This window comes from Arachis hypogaea, chromosome 16, assembly GCF_003086295.3.
Source record: "Arachis hypogaea cultivar Tifrunner chromosome 16, arahy.Tifrunner.gnm2.J5K5, whole genome shotgun sequence".
Taxonomy (NCBI): domain Eukaryota; kingdom Viridiplantae; phylum Streptophyta; class Magnoliopsida; order Fabales; family Fabaceae; genus Arachis; species Arachis hypogaea.
In genome coordinates, this window is record NC_092051.1 from 43718754 (window position 1) to 43736383 (window position 17630).

Here is a 17630-nt window from a genome sequence, read left to right on the forward strand (position 1 = left end):
CCAAGTGAGTGATTCTTTGGGCTTCAGGTGATACTTGAGGTGGGTTATGAGATGTGGGTGGTGGATGGTAGGCATTTTGGTTGGTGGGTTGGTTATTAGATTGGTATTGGTTGAGGTTGGGGTAGTTGTTTTGAGGTTTTCTGTAGGGGTTTTGGTTAGTCTGCTGCTGGTTGTGATTTTGGTTGCTTCTTGGGTTGTGTTGGTTTGAATTCCTCTGCCATGGTTGTTGGTTTTGGGTATGGTTATCTTCCCATCTGAGGTTTGGGTGGTTCTTCCAGGATGGATTGTATGTATCACCATACACTTCATTTGGTCCTTGGTTGTGCATATACTGTATTTGCTCTTGTTGTTGTTCTTCTTGAGTTTCTTCACTCTGTCCCCAAGTGGTTGATGGTTGGCTAGTGTTAACTGCTGCAACTTGGAGACCATCAATCCTCTTGGCCATTTGCTCAAATTGTTGTTGAATTTGCTGCTGCATCATCTTGTTTTGAGCTAGGATTGAATCCACTCCTTCTAGCTCCATTACTCCTCTCCTTTGTGATGGTTGGCGGCCTCTTTGATGAGCAAAGAAATATTGGTTGTTGGACACCATATCAATGAGTTCTTGAGCCTCTTCTGCAGTTTTCATGAGTTGCAAGGAACCTCCAGCTGAATGATCCAAAGCTTCCTGGGATTTCAGTGTTAAGCCTTCATAGAAGTTTTGAAGCTTCTCCCACTCATTAAACATAGCAGGGGGACATTTCCTGATCAGAGCCTTGTACCTCTCCCATGCCTCATAGATGGGTTCGGCCTCCATTTGTGTAAATGTTTGTACCTCAACCTTTAACCTTATAATCCTCTGAGGTGGATAAAATTTGGCAAGAAACTTAGTTACCAAATCATCCCAGTTGTTGATGCTGTCCCTTGGAAAAGATTCCAACCATTGAGTGGCCTTGTCCCTGAGAGAAAATGGGAATAGCATCAGTTTGTAACTGTCAGGGGGCACTACATTAGTTTTGACAGTGTTGCATATCCTCAAGAAAGTGGATAAATGTTGGTGTGCGTCCTCAAGTGGTCCTCCACCAAAAGAGCAATTATTCTGAACCAAAGTGATGAGTTGTGGTTTGAGTTCAAAATTGTTAGCATTGACATTTGGAGCCAAGATGCTGCTCCCACAATGTCTAGGATTTGCAAAGGTATAGGAAGCCAAAACTCTCCTCTGGGGTGGGTTGTTATTGTTGTTGTCTTCTCCACCTGGTGGATTGGTTGAATGTTCCTCCATCTCTTGGAATTCTTCGTCTGATTCCTCTTCTCCAACAATATTTTTCCCTCTTTCAGCTCTTCTTAACCTCCTGAGAGTTCTTTCGTCTTGTTCATGAAAATTGGGTATGGTTCTTCTTGTACCTGACATACAAGCAGAACATAAGAAACGCACAGAATCAGTGGCACTTCAATCTATTGCTAGAATGAAGTTCCAGTTAGCTTAAACAAAAATTCAAACAGTTAGTGGGTTAGTCAAAATTAGAGAAAAATAAAGAAAAAGTGCTTGATCTAGATCACCACCTTACTTAATCATTGTCAATCTAATCAATCCCCGGCAACGGCGCCAAAAACTTGATGAGTATTTTGGTGAAAAATAAATTTTCCCCAAAACACACAAATCTAACCGGCAAGTATACCGGGTCGTATCAAGTAATAAAAACTCACGGGAGTGAGGTCGATCCCACAGGGATTGAAGGATTGAGCAATTTTAGCTTAGTGGTTAATTTAGTCAAGCGAATCAAGGTTTGGTTGAGTGTTTTGTGATTTGCAGAAATTAAATTACATGGAATTAAAGAGAACATGAAATAAATTGCTGAATCTTAAAGAACAAGAAATTAAATTCAATTAAAGAAAATGTAAATTACAAAGAAAAGAGATGAAGAGCAATTAACAGAAAATTAAATTCAATTATGCAGTGAGTAAAGCAGAGGGATCCAAGGATGAGATTGAAACAGAATTTCTTCAATTCTCCAACCCAAGATCCAAGACAAGTGTAATTGAAATTGAAAGCAATAAAACTAAGAGGAAGAGAAGTGAATTCTCCTTCCCCAAGAAATTAAAGATCACTCAATATCCAAAGCTCTCCGAAAACTATTATGAAAATTTCAAAAGAAAAGCTCCAGAAGAACTTGAATTCTATCCTATTTATACACTTTCTTCAAATGATCTTCAAGCCTTGAGTTGGGCCTTTGCTCTTGGTGGAATTGGGTTGAAAGAGGCCTTGGTTGATTGCTCTTGAAGTTTGGAGAAGAACCAAAGTGAACCAATTGAACCGGTTTTGAGGTTAGCAAAAGTTGGACCAAAAGTTTGAGCCAAAGTTAGGGGTCTAACTTTGGCTCCAACTTTTCATATCAGCTAGCACAATTTGCTGATATCAATGTTGGTGCCAACGTTAGGGGTCTAACTTTGACCCTAACGTTGGCCTTGCCTAGTGTGCTTGTGGCGCCAACGTTAGCCACCAAGTTAGGGGGCTAACGTTGGCACAAACTTTTGCTCCTCTCCCTTGAATTTTCATGTGCCAACGTTAGCCTCCAAGTTAGGGGTCTAACGTTGGCGCAAACTTTTGGTGCCCAGGGGAGAAATTCATGTGCCAACGTTAGCCTCAAAGTTAGGGGGCTAACGTTGGCGCAAACTTTTGGTGCCCAGGGGAGAAATTCATGTGCCAACGTTAGCCTCAAAGTTAGGGGGCTAACGTTGGCGCAAACTTTTGGTGCCCAGGGGAGAAATTCATGTGCCAACGTTAGCCTCAAAGTTAGGGGGCTAACGTTGGTGCAAACTTTTGAAGCCCCGGGGAGAATTTTCAAGTTCCAACGTTAGCCTCCAAGTTAGGGGGCTAACGTTGGGGCTAACTTTTCAACCAAAAGTTTGTGCAAAAGTTTGATGCTAACTTTAGGTCCAGCTTTTTGCTTCCTGGTTCAATTTCACTTATTCCATTGTCCTCTCTTCACTCCTAGCCATTCCTTCTTGCTTCAACCTTTCTCCAAGCTTTCTTCACCTATCATTAATCAACCAAACTCATCAAAGTTGTGCTCAAAATCATGAGATATTCATTCTTTCATAATATGCAACAAATATAGCATAAAACCTCATGAAATGGCATGAATTCATATATGGTTGGTTCAATCAAGGGAAACATGAAAATCTACTCAATTAGCTTGCTTGTAGCTCAAGAAAGTGCATAATTCTAATGAAAACAAGAGAAAAAGACTAGCTAAAATAGGCTAGGATGACTTGTCATCAGATATCACAGCCAGTAGGACAGGCATTCATCATGTTCATTTTCTATCTGTTTGTATGCTTTGCCGACTTGAGATTGTTTGCCTATTTGTATAACATGCCTAATTGCTACTTGAATTAATTGCTTATTATGTTCCTACTTGTGTTTTACTTGCATTGTATATAATTGTGCTTTCTACTGGGATTGAGGAGGTTCGGAAGGCGGAGGCGATAGGATCGCATGGAGGGTAGGCTGATGAAGGCTGTGGGACAGCGGTGTTGGTTTAGATTAGAAACTCCCCTAAGATGTAGTACCCGGTTTATTTATGTTAAGGTTTTATATAATTATGCTTAATTGTTTAGTATGCCTTAAGTTTGAATCTTGTGATGGATATGGAGCTTAGAATTGCCTTTGGCATCCCGGGGTCTTATATCCTACATCACTGGGCACTATTACCATACTGAGAACCTCCGGTTCTCATACCATATTTCTGTTATATTTTTCAAATGCAGGTCGCAACCCACCTCGGTGAGTTGTTTTAGATGGTGACAAAAGCGGAGGATCTTGGATTCTTTTGGAGTCTTTTTGGTTTATTTTGTTTATATGTCTCTCACTTTTGTATTTTGGTTTTGCCTAGAGGCTTGTATTTGAGAGAACAAAACTGTATAAGATGTTTTTACTATCAGGTTTCTGTATGGTCAGTATAAGTCTAGCCGGCTTAAACTTCGCGATTCGTGGCTAGATTTCTTATGATATTACACTATTATACTATTATGTTTGTTTATATCACACCTGTTTCTTGTGCTTTAAGTTAAACGCTTCGTTAGTACATTTTGCGCTTTTAAATCGAAACTTTGAGCTATATCTTTCATCGGGCTTCTAGATTATTATATTATTCCTTATATATATATATATATATGATGACATGTCACCATGTCATGTTTTTCTATGCTTTTTCATACAAAAAATTTATGATTAGTGCTTAAATATTGCATTCTTTGGTGCTTAAATAGTATATTTCTTTGATCTTTTGATTTGATAAACTTTGTAGGAAATAAGAAGAAAAAGAAGCAAAAAGAGCACAAAATAAGGTAAAAAGAAGAAAAGAGGAATTTCGGGCACACTTTGAAGTTGGAGCACATTTTAGAGGCTTAGGCCACACTTTTAAAAGCGTGGCCCATGACCAAATCAAGGAAGAGAAGCATGGCCCAAAGGAAGAAAAACGTGGCTCAAAACAAGGAGCAAGAGCACAAAGCTCTTGCCGAGAGCTTTAGAGCTCTTGTGGAGAGCTTTACTTCAAATAATCAAAAGCCAAGCTCTTGCCAAGAGCTTAAAAGCTCTTGCCCAAGAGCTTTTTCGGGCTTGCCTCAAGGAAAATGAGCATTGGAAGCAAATTTTCTCTAAGTTAAAATATGGGCGCTCACAGCATGACCATGCCTTCTTCAAAGGACTATAACTTGAGCTACAAAAGTCTGATTGATGTGCTTTCAGTTGCGTTGGAAAGCTGACATTCAGAGCTTTCCAACGATATATAGCAATCCATATTTGGCATAGAATTGAGGCACGAGTGGAAGGCATCTTTAAGGGCTAAAAACAAGTAAAAATGAATCAAAGTGCTTCCACCAGGATTCGAAGAGGGATACCAAGGGAAGACACTAGGCGCTACTCTTGTGCCAAGGAAAATGGCCAGCAAATGCTTCACCCAAGACTTGAACCATGGACCTCAAGGACAAGTAAAGCTCTTGGGCAAGAGCTTTTAAGCTCTTGCAAAGAGCTTTGTTCTCTTGTCACAAGGAAGGAACGTGCGCACACTTTGGCAAGGAAGGGAACCAAAGCTCTTGGCCAAAGCTCTTGCCAAGAGCCGAGCTTTCCCCTGGGAGGTGGACCATGGGCCAAAATTCAACCAAAAATTCCAATTAAATTCAATTCTTCACCAAATTGAATTGAGGCCAACCAAACCCATCTCTCTTCAAATCCAAAGCAAGCAAAGCCCACATCATCACTCAAAGGCACAAGAACAAGCTAGAATTAGGATTTTTATTTAATTTGTTTTTCATTTCAATTTCATTTTATTTTGTAAAACGCCTATATAAAGGCATCACTCTCATTTTCAAAAGGGGAGCTCGATTAGAAAAGAGGCTAGCTCCAATAGGGAGTTGTGCACTCTTTAGTTTTCATTTTTCTTTCTTTCATAGTTTTCTTCTCTGTTTTGAAATTTTGGATTGAGATTGGAAGGAATTCTGTTTTCATTCTCCATCTACAACTTCTCTTGTTCTTTTTCTGCAATTTAATCTTCCATTTTCATTTTGCAATTGTTCTTGTTGGATCAAGGAAGGATTTGAGATCTAGACTTGTTTTCTAGTCTCTTCCACTCCTGAGATCTTCAACCTTCTTTTAAATTGCTGCAAATTAAGCATTGCTTTTCTGTCTTTACGATTCTTCAAGGCATTTTACTCTTCTGTTTAAATCTGTTGCATGATTTTGCATCTTTTACTTCTCTGTTTGATTGCTATTTACACTTTCCTGTTGAATTTTACATTTCCAGCACCCACTCCCCTTTATATTTCATCAATTTACATTTCTTGTCATTTAAGATTTTTGCAATTTACATTTCTTGCTCTTTAAGTTTCTGTCCAATTTACTTTCTGCAATTTATAATTTCTTGTCATTTACTTTCTGCTGCTTTAATTGTCACTCAAATCACTCAATGTTAGCTTGACTAAACTAATCACCCACTAAAGTTGCTTGATCCATCAATCCCTGTGGGATCGACCTCACTCTAAGTGAGTTTTACTACTTGATACGACCCGGTACACTTGCCGGTTAGTTTTGGGTGTTTTGGAAAATTCGTTTTTCCACAAAAATACAATCTAATTTTTGGCGCCGTTGCCGGGGATTGATTTAGATCAACAATGATTAAGTGGGTGAGAAGTCTAGATCAAGCATTTTCTTTATTTTTGTTTTCTATTTTAAATTGAAACCAAGGTGTTTGAGTTTTTGCCTCACTAAGAAATTCTCATCTCTGATATGAGTAATTTCAATTTTTCTTGGTGTTGTGTTTTCCAAAATTCAAATTGAGTTCAACTCATCTTATGATCAAACAAATTTTATGGGATATTACCCACCATCACCAATCTCTAATGGTGGCTGGGAATATCACCAAGAAAATACAAATTCTAAGCAATCCATGGAGATTTGCTTCAAAGACACAAGATGAGCAAGAGAATCATATGGGATATTTTCCTCCACCACAAAATGATGCAAGTCATTATTCTAATGGTGGCTGGGAGTATCACCAAGGAATGAAAGAGCATCCACCCTCACGTCCCAGTTTCTCATTTGAAAGATCTTCATCACTTGATTATGCCTCAACACAAAGTTTCCTCCAAAATCCATACAAGTCATCACATCAATCACACAACTCATTCCACACCCCTCAACACAACTTCACCATAATACATACATGTCACCAAAATTATTCTCAACCTTCATCTCTTGAACCAATAGATGAGGATTACCTTCAAGCCATTAAAATACACAGAAAGCTCGTGGAAAGATACACAAAATCCCCATCCTGGAAAGAAATCGTCTTCAAGAAGATGAATGGGCCCTTAGAACAAACAAGGGGGAACTTAAAATCATCAAAAATTAAGGATGAAGACCAATTAATGGATGTGAAGGATAAAGTGGAAGAGCAAGATGAGGAGGCTACTGCATCAATTTCAATGAAGAATGAGATGGTTGAAAATGAAACTGCACTTGAGGTGACAAGGGAACATGAAGACTCCCAACTCTCACAAACCTCCCTGACTCAAAAACTCTCAACAATTGAATCTGTGATTGAAAAATATGAAGAGGAGATGAAGAAATGTTGGGAAGATCAAGAAACCTCCTCAATGAAAAAGCTATTAAGTCAAATGTTGAGTGCAAAGGAGGAAGTAGAAGAGCAAGAAAGTGAGAAAGACAACCAAAGAATTCCAAACTCAAGTGAAACAGAGAAGTACATAGAGGAAAAGCTCATGGAACCACCAATTCAAAAGGCTCTGGATGAATACAACACTCCAATAATCACACAGCAACCAAGTTTTGAATTCAAGGAAGTGAAGGCAACTAGCAAGAGCACCAATTCTGTCCCTAATCCAGCAAGCAAGATCAATCAAGCCATTTGTAAAAGGAAACTTGCTGAGGAAAGGCCAAGGCAAGGGACACGAGCTGAATCTTCCCCCCCCCCTTGAGGTCATTCCTCTTAACAAACTGGAAGAAGAGGAAGAAAGTGAACAACATGTCAACCGTAGGTATAATTTCTCTTCTCTGCTTTGTTTTCGTTCTTTGTTTTGTTTAAATTCAATAAATTGGCATATGGTTACATTCTAAGTTTGGTGTTGCCTTGCAACAAATTATTTTCAATCTTTTTGGATGATTGCATCAAATCAAAAATGAAAGTGACACACCAAGATTCTAAGTTTGGTGTGCCACTAATTTTCTATGCAATTCATTCAAGCAACACTACTTGTCTGCATAATCATAATGCCTCTGCAGTTTTATTTTTCTCTTTTAATTTGACACTTTTTCATTCTACTTTCTTTAGTCATTTTTCTTTGTTTTAAATGCTTTCATTTTAGTTTTCTTATTTACTGTGTTTGTTAATACATCACCAAGAGAGCTTTATTCATGACAGATTCTTGACTTGGTGATTGTACTTAACAAATAACAGTTTCATTTGCTTAGTTTTAATTCAAATAAATTGACATGTGGTTGCATTCTAAGTTTGGTGTTGCTATGCAACAAAATTTGGTTCTAATCCTTACAAGATACTTGCATCAATTCCAAGTGAAAGTGTCACACTAAGTTTGGTGTGCCACTTATTCTTTATGCAAAGTATTATGCTCACCTTCTTAAGTTTGCAATCATAATGTCTCTGTCTCTTGTGCCTTGATTATTATCTTTAATTTTGCTTGCTTAGAACACATGTACTACTAACTTTTCATTGTGTAAGACATTCATGATCCATCTTAGCCCCATAGCCATTGTTCTAATTGTTGCTTGAGGATGAGCAAGCATTCTGAGTTTGGCAAGGGAAGGAGGAAGAATAGAGGAAAAAGGACAACAATAATGAAGATGAACTACAAGGTTGTAGAGTTCCTTTTCTCCTCATTTGTTTCCAACACTTAAAATGCATGATTGTCTTTATATTCTCTGTATGCATGTGTGGTATGAATAAGCATAGCTTGAATATTGATTTGTAACATATTGCCATGCCATTATGACTACCAACTTGAGTTTTGTAAAGCTTAAAGCAGTAAAGTATCATGATCATAAACAAACAAGGAATTAAAGAAGAGTTTAGCATGTGCATGTAAGTTTTGGAAAGCTAGTATGATTAATTGTTGCTCAATTGCATTGGATTTTATTTAATTGAAGTTTTCATCTAGTACATTTTGTGAAATCTTTTGAAAATCATAAAAACCTTGAAGAAGTAAATACAAATTGAGGCAAAAAAAAAGAAAGAAAAAGGGAAAGAATGAGAAAGCTGAAGGCTCTGAGTACCAATGACAATATGTTAAGTACTTGTGGTGTTTATGTATCAAGCCAAATGCTTGAAAACAAAACACTTAGAAGTCAAGGCTAGGCTCAAGTGCAAAAGCACTCCCTCAAAGCTCAAGGTTCTGAGCATCAATGATTAGAGAGTCAAGAAAAGAAAAGAAAAATGAGCTTAATGAAGTCCTCTAATTCAAATGCTTGTGGTGCTTATGTATCAAGTGGTAATACTTGAAAACAAAGCATTTAGAATCGTAGCTTTGTTATTAACTCATGGGGCAAAGCACCCAAAAGGAGAAGCTAATAAGAAAATCAAAAGCTTGTTTCAAGGGAAAATTATAAGGAAAAAGATTTCATAAATTGAGTTAGATAGAAGCATCAATCATTTATATTTCTTTTGTGATTGTAGCATGCATAAGAAACTAGCCTACCATGAACATTAACTTGCTATTCTTCTTACCTTGGATTGTCAATCTTAATTGCATGATTCTTTTCTTGCTTGGGGACAAGCAAGGTTTAAGTTTGGTGTTGTGATGACATGTCACCATGTCATGTTTTTCTATGCTTTTTCATACAATAAATTTATGATTAGTGCTTAAATATTGCATTCTTTGGTGCTTAAATGGTATATTTCTTTGATCTTTTGATTTGATAAACTTTGTAGGAAATAAGAAGAAAAAGAAGCAAAAAGAGCACAAAATAAGGTAAAAAGAAGAAAAGAGGAATTTCGGGCACACTTTGAAGTTGGAGCACATTTTAGAGGCTTAGGCCACACTTTTAAAAGCGTGGCCCATGACCAAATCAAGGAAGAGAAGCATGGCCCAAAGGAAGAAAAACGTGGCTCAAAACAAGGAGCAAGAGCACAAAGCTCTTGCCGAGAGCTTTAGAGCTCTTGTGGAGAGCTTTACTTCAAATAATCAAAAGCCAAGCTCTTGCCAAGAGCTTAAAAGCTCTTGCCCAAGAGCTTTTTCGGGCTTGCCTCAAGGAAAATGAGCATTGGAAGCAAATTTTCTCTAAGTTAAAATCTGGGCGCTCACAGCATGACCATGCCTCCTTTAAAGGGCTATAACTTGAGCTACAAAAGTCCGATTGATGTGCTTCCAGTTGCGTTGGAAAGCTGACATTCAGAGCTTTCCAACGATATATGGCAATTCATATTTGGCATAGAATTGAGGCACGAGTGGAAGGCATCTTTAAGGGCCAAAAACAAGCAAAAATGAATCAAAGTGCTTCCACCAGGATTCGAAGAGGGATACCAAGGGAAGACACTAGGCGCTACTCTTGTGCCAAGGAAAATGGCCAGCAAATGCTTCACCCAAGACTTGAACCATGGACCTCAAGGACAAGTAAAGCTCTTGGGCAAGAGCTTTTAAGCTCTTGCAAAGAGCTTTGTTCTCTTGTCACAAGGAAGGAACGTGCACACACTTTGGCAAGGAAGGGAACCAAAGCTCTTGGCCAAAGCTCTTGCCAAGAGCCGAGCTTTCCCCTGGGAGGTGGACCATGGGCCAAAATTCAACCAAAAATTCCAATTAAATTCAATTCTTCACCAAATTGAATTGAGGCCAACCAAACCCATCTCTCTTCAAATCCAAAGCAAGCAAAGCCCACATCATCACTCAAAGGCACAAGAACAAGCTAGAATTAGGATTTTTATTTAATTTGTTTTTCATTTCAATTTCATTTTATTTTGTAAAAAGCCTATATAAAGGCATCACTCTCATTTTCAAAAGGGGAGCTCGATTAGAAAAGAGGCTAGCTCCAATAGGGAGTTGTGCACTCTTTAGTTTTCATTTTGCTTTCTTTCTTAGTTTTCTTCTCTGTTTTGAAATTTTGGATTGAGATTGGAAGGAATTCTGTTTTCATTCTCCATCTGCAACTTCTCTTGTTCTTTTTCTGCAATTTACTCTTCCATTTTCATTTTGCAATTGTTCTTGTTGGATCAAGGAAGGATTTGAGATCTAGACTTGTTTTCTAGTCTCTTCCACTCCTGAGATCTTCAACCTTCTTTTAAATTGCTGCAAATTAAGCATTGCTTTTCTGTCTTTACGATTCTTCAAGGCATTTTACTCTTCTGTTTAAATCTGTTGCATGATTTTGCATCTTTTACTTCTCTGTTTGATTGCTATTTACACTTTCCTGTTGAATTTTACATTTCCAGCACCCACTCCCTTTATATTTCATGCAATTTATATTTCTTGTCATTTAAGATTTTTGCAATTTACATTTCTTGCTCTTTAAGTTTCTGTCCAATTTACTTTCTGCAATTTATAATTTCTTGTCATTTACTTTCTGCTGCTTCAATTGTCACTCAAATCACTCAATGTTAGCTTGAATAAACTAATCACCCACTAAAGTTGCTTGATCCATCAATCCCTGTGGGATCGACCTCACTCTAAGTGAGTTTTACTACTTGATACGACCCGGTACACTTGCCGGTTAGTTTTGGGTGTTTTGGAAAATTCGTTTTTCCACAAAAATACCATCAATATATATATATATATATAATGTATGAGCTTAGAACTATCGTAAGCTCTGCTTAACTTTTGCTTTACGACGCGAGGTAAAGCTTAGGCTAATTAGGGTATTACATATCTCAAGATCCCAAACTTTGTTTTTGCATCCGTCTTCTAGTTGATTACCAAGGTTCTATCCGGGTGACAAGATGTCAAAATTCTCTTTTAATTGTCAAACCATCTTCTTAGATCCATTGAATCAAGCATTGTGCCAGCCTTGGAACTCCAACCTTGAGGTTTCAACCCTAATGAGCCTTGACTTATGTCGCTAACCACTAACCATCTCTCTCTTACTCATCAATCCACAAAGAGCCCTAAATTGCCCATTCGTTTCTAGCAAACCGTATTCAAGTGGACCAATAAAGTTGAAGGATAACATTTTTACCCACTCAAATGGTGTGTTGGATGGTGACTTAGCAAGGAATATTTCCAATGGATGTGCTATGGTTGTTCCCTCTCCCTTTGACTTTTTGATGAGCGGATAATTTATACGCTTTTTGGCATTATTTTTACATAGTTTTTAGTATGATTTAGTTAGTTTTCAGTATATTTCTATTAGTTTTTTAATAAAAATCATATGTCTAGACTTTAATATGAGTTTCTGTGTTTTTCTGTGATTTCAGGAATTTTCTGGCTGAAATTCAGGGACTTGAGCAAAAATCTGATTCAGAGGCTGAAGAAGGACTGCAGATGCTGTTGGATTCTGACCTCCCTGCACGCAAAGTGGATTTTCTAGAGCTACAGAAGTCCAAATGGCACGCTCTCAATTGCTTTGGAAAGTAGACATCCAGGGCTTTCCAGCAATATATAATAGTCCATACTTTGCCTGAGTTTAGATGACGCAAACTGGCGTTTAACGTCAGCTTTCTGCCCTATTCTGGAGTTAAACGCCAGAAACAGGTTGCAAATTAGAGTTAAACACCAGAAACAGGTTACAACCTGGCGTTTAACTCCAAAAAGAGTCTCTACACATGAAAGCTCAATGCTCAGCCCAAACACACACCAAGTGGTCCCGGAAGTGGATTTCTACATCATTTACTCATTTCTGTAAACCCTAGTAACTAGTTTAGTATAAATAGTACTTTTTACTATTGTATTTACATCTCTGGAGGTTTAGTTCTTAGATCATGGAGGCTGGCCATTCAGCCATGTCTAGACCTTGTTCTTATGTATTTTCAACGGTAGAGTTTCTACACACCATAGATTAAGGTGTGGAGCTCTGCTGTTCCTCATGAATTAATGCAAAGTACTATTATTTTTCTTTTCAACTCAAGCCTATTTCTTCTCTAAGATATTCATTCGCACACAAGAACATGATGAATGTGATGATTATGTGACACTCATCACCATTCTCACTTATGAACGCGTGCCTGACAAACACTTCCGTTCTACGTGAAAGCAAGCTTGAATGCATATCTCTTAGCCTCCTGATTTACGATCAGAGTCTTCGTGGTATAGGCTAGAATTATTGGCGGCCATTCTTGAGATCCGAAAGGTCTAAACCTTGTCTGTGGTATTCTGAGTAGGATCTGGGAAGGGATGGCTGTGACGAGCTTAAAACTCGCGAGGGCTGGGCGTAGTGACAGACGCAAAAGGATTACTGAATCCTATTCCAGTATGATCGAGAACCGACAGATGATTAGTCGTGCGGTGACAGCACATTTTGGACCATTTTCACTGAGAGGACGGGATGTAGCCATTGACAACGGTGATGCCCTACATAAAGCTTGCCATAGAAAGGAGTATGAATGATTAGATGAAGACAGTAGGAAAGCAGAGGTTCAGAAGGAACAAAAGCATCTCCATACGCTTATCTGAAATTCTCACCAATGAATTGCACAAGTATCTCTATCCCATTTTATATTTTAATTTAACTATCAATTCACCATAACCATTTGAATCCGCCTGACTGAGATTTACAAGATGACCATAGCTTGCTTCAAGCCGACAATCTCTGTGGGATCGACCCTTACTCACGTAAGGTTTATTACTTGGACGACCCAGTGCACTTGCTGGTTACTTGTGCGAATTTGTGACAAAGAACTAAGATTATGAACGTGCGTATAAAGTTTTCAGTGCCGTTACCAAGGAATGAACGATCACGATTTCGTGCACCAAGTTTTTGGCGCCGTTGCCGGGGATTGTTTGAGTTTGGACAACTGACGGTTCATCTTGTTGCTCAGATTAGGTAATTTTATTTTAATTTTAAATTTTTATTTTTATTCTTTTTATTTTCGAAAAATTTTCAAAAAAAAATATAAATTATTCTATGGCTTCAGAATTTTTAAGAATGAATTCTAGAGTTTCTTCATGATCTGTTGAAGCCTGGCTGGCTGTCAAGCCATGTCTAAATTTTTGGACTGAGGCTTCCACTTATCATGGCAAGAGTCCTTGGACTCTCAGTTAATCAGCTATTATATGCTTGATTTGTATCTGCTGAAGCTTGGCTGGCCATTGGCCATGTCTAGTATTTTGGACCGGAGCTTTCACTGAAAGCTTGGCTGGCTAGTGAGCCATGTCTAATTCCTGGACCGGAGCTTTAGACTAACATTGCATGATTCCTGGAATTCGCATTAAAAATTTTGAAATCCTTGATTTTCTTTTTCCAATTAATTTTCGAAAAAAAATACCAAAAAAATTTTACAAAATCACAAAAAACCAAAAATAATTTTGTGTTTCTTGTTTGAGCCTAGTGTCAAGTCATAAGTTTGGTGTCAATTGCATGTTTATCTCTTTCTTGCATTTTTCGAAAATTCATGCATTGCATTCTTCATGATCTTCAAGTTGTTCTTGATGAATCCTCTTGTTTGATCTTCATATTTTCTTGTTGTGTGTTGCATCTTGTTTTTCATATGCATTCTTGCATTCATAGTGTCTAAAAATTAAAAAATTTCTAAGTTTGGTGTCTTGCATGTTTTCTTTTCTTGAAAATTTTTCAAAAATAAGTTCTTGCTGTTCATCATGATCTTCAAAGTGTTCTTGGTGTTCATCTTGACATTCATAGTGTTCTTGCATGCATCATTTGTTTTAATCCAAAATTTTCATGCATTGAGTCTTTTTGATGTTTTTCTCTCTCATCATTAAAATTCAAAAATAAAAAAAATATCTTTTCTTTTTTTCACTCATAAAATTCGAAAATTTGAGTTGACTTTTTCAAAAAATTTTAAAATCTAGTTGTTTCTTATGAGTCAAATCAAATTTTCAATTTAAAAATTCTATCTTTTTCAAAAATCAAATCTTTTTAAATTTCTTTTTCAAATCTTTTTCAAAATAAATTTCAAATCATATCTTTTTAAAACCATATCTTTTCAAAATCATATCTTTTCAAAATATCTTCTAACTTCATATCTTTTTAAAATTAATTTCAAAATCTTTTTCAAAACCACCTAACTATTTCTCTCTCCTAATTTTCGAAAATCACCTCCCTCTTTTTCAAAAATCTTTTTTAATTAATTAATTGTTTCTTCTAACTTTTTCAAATACTAATTAATAAATAAAATAAAAACAAAAATATTTTTCTTTTTTTTTCTTCTTCTAATTTTCGAAATTCTCTCCCCCTCATCTCTTTCTAATTATTTTATTTATCTACTAACACTTCTTTTCTTCTTAAAAATTCGAACTCTCTCCCTCTTTCTGTGTTCGAATTCTTTTTCTTCTCCTCTACTCACATAAAGGAACCTCTCTACTGTGGCAAATAGGATCCCTATTATTTTTTGTTCTCTTCTTTTTCATATGAGCAGGAATAAGGACAAGAACATCCTTGTTGAAGCTGATCCTGAACCTGAAAGGACTCTGAAGAGGAAGCTAAGGGAAGCTAAAGCACAACTCTCTGGAGAAAATCTGACAGAAATTTTCAAAAAAGAATGAGACATGGCCGAAAATAATAATAATAGTGGAGATGCAAGGAAGATGCTTGGTGACTTTACTGCACCAAATTCTAACTTACATGGAAGAAGCATCTCAATCCCTGCCATTGGAGCAAATAATTTTGAGCTTAAGCCTCAATTAGTTTCTCTGATGCAACAGAATTGCAAGTTTCATGGACTTCCATCAGAAGATCCTTTTCAGTTCTTATCTGAATTCTTGCAGATCTGTGATACTGTTAAGACCAATGGGGTTGATCCCGAGGTCTACAGGCTTATGCTTTTCCCGTTTGCTGTAAGAGACAGAGCTAGATTATGGTTGGACTCTCAACCTAAAGATAGCCTGAACTCTTGGGATAAGCTGGTCACAGCTTTCTTAGCCAAGTTCTTTCCTCATCAAAAGCTTAGCAAGCTTAGATGGATGTTCAAACCTTCAAACAGAAAGAAGGTGAATCCCTCTATGAAGCTTGGGAGAGATACAAGCAACTGACCAAAAAGTGTCCTTCTGACATGCTTTCAGAATGGACCATCCTGGATATATTCTATGATGGTCTGTCTGAATTATCAAAGATGTCATTGGACCATTCAGCAGGTGGATCCATTCACCTAAAGAAAATGCCTGCAGAAGCTCAGAAACTCATTGACATGGTTACAAATAACCAGTTCATGTACACTTCTGAAAGGAATCCTGTGAGTAATGGGACGCCTCAGAGGAAGGAAGTTCTTGAAATTGATACTCTGAATGCCATATTGGTTCAGAATAAAATATTGACTCAGTAAATTAATATGATTTCTCAGAGTCTGAATGGATTGCAAGCTGCTTCCAACAGAACTCAAGAGGCATCTTCTGAGGAAGAAGCTTATGATCCTGAGAACCCTGCAATAGCAGAGGTGAATTACATGGAGGAACCCTATGGAAATACCTATAATCCCTCATGGAGAAATCATCCAAATTTCTCATGGAAGGATCAACAAAAGCCTCAACAAGGCTTTAATAATAGTGGAAGAAACAGGTTTAGCAATAGCAAGCCTTTTCCATCACCCATTCAGCAACAAACAGAGAATTCTGAGCAGAATACATCTAGCTTAGCAAATATAGTCTCTGAGGCTCATCCAGAGACCATAGAGATTCCATTGAACCTCCTTTTGCCCTTCATGAGCTCTGATGAGTATTCATCCTCTAAAGAGGATGAAGACATTACTGAAGAGCAAGTTGCTAAATACCTTGGTGCAATCATAAAGCTGAATGCCAAATTATTTGGTAATGAGACTTGGGAAGATGAACCTCCCTTGCTCACCAATGAACTGAATGCATTGGATAGGCATAAATTACCTCAAAAGAAATAGGATCCTGGTAAATTCCTAATTCCCTATAACATAGGCACCATGACCTTTGAGAAGGCTCTGTGTGACCTGGGGTCAGGAATAAACTTAATGCCACTCTCTGTAATGGAGAAACTTGAGATCTTTGAGGTGCAAGCTACCAGAATCTCATTAGAGATGGCAGACAACTCAAGAAAACAGGCTTATGGACTAGTAGAGGACGTGCTAGTAAAGGTTGAAGGCCTTTACATCCCTGCTGATTTCATAATCCTAGATACTGGGAAGGATGAGGATGAATCCATCATCCTTGGAAGACCCTTCCTAGCCACAGCAAGAGCTGTGATTGATGTGGACAGAGGAGAATTGGTCCTTCAACTGAATGAGGATAACCTTGTGTTTAAAACTCAAGGATCTCCTTCTGTAACCATGGAGAGGAAGCATGAAAAGCTTCTCTTACTGTAGAGTCAACCAAAGCTCCCACAGTCAAACTTTAAGTTTGGTGTTGGGAGGCCACAACCAAACTCTAAGTTTGGTGTTGGGAGGTCCCAACAATGCTCTAAACATCTGTGAGGCTCCATGAGAGCTCACTGTCAAGCTATTGACATTAAAGAAGCGCTTGTTGGGAGGCAACCCAATGTTCTTTAATTATATCTATTTATTTTCTATTGTTATTTTATGTTTTTTTAGGTTGATGATCATGTGGAGTCACAAAAACTACTGAAAAATCAAAAATAGAATGAAAAACAGCTTTAAAAATAGCTCACCCTGGAGGAAGAACTTATTGGCGTTTAAACGCCAGTAAGAAGCATCAAACTGGCGTTTAACGCCAGAAAGAAGCATCAATCTGGCGTTAAACGCCAGAAACAAGCACCAAGCTGGCGTTTAATGCCAGAAACAAGCATCATCCTGACGTTAAACGCCAGAAAGAGGCTACATTTGGGCGTTTAACACCAAAACCAAGCAGCAAGCTGGCGTTTAACGCCAGACATGCATACTAAGGGCTTTTTACACGCCTAATTGGAGCAGGGATGTTAAGTCCTTGACCCCACTGGATTTGTGGACCCCACTGGATCTGTGGACCACACAGGATCCCCTCAGGATCTGTGGACCCCACAGGATCCCCATCTTTTCTTCTCTCCTCTTCACACCTTTTCA

General features: G+C 37.8%; 1 non-coding gene across 1 annotated transcript; it reads right to left on the reverse strand.

Annotated features, from left to right (window-relative positions):
- Positions 1-15561: 15561 nt before the first annotated feature.
- On the reverse strand, positions 15562-15668 carry LOC112761508 (small nucleolar RNA R71). The gene has a single exon (XR_003181901.1). It is a non-coding gene; the product is annotated as a small nucleolar RNA R71 (small nucleolar RNA).
- Positions 15669-17630: the final 1962 nt, after the last annotated feature.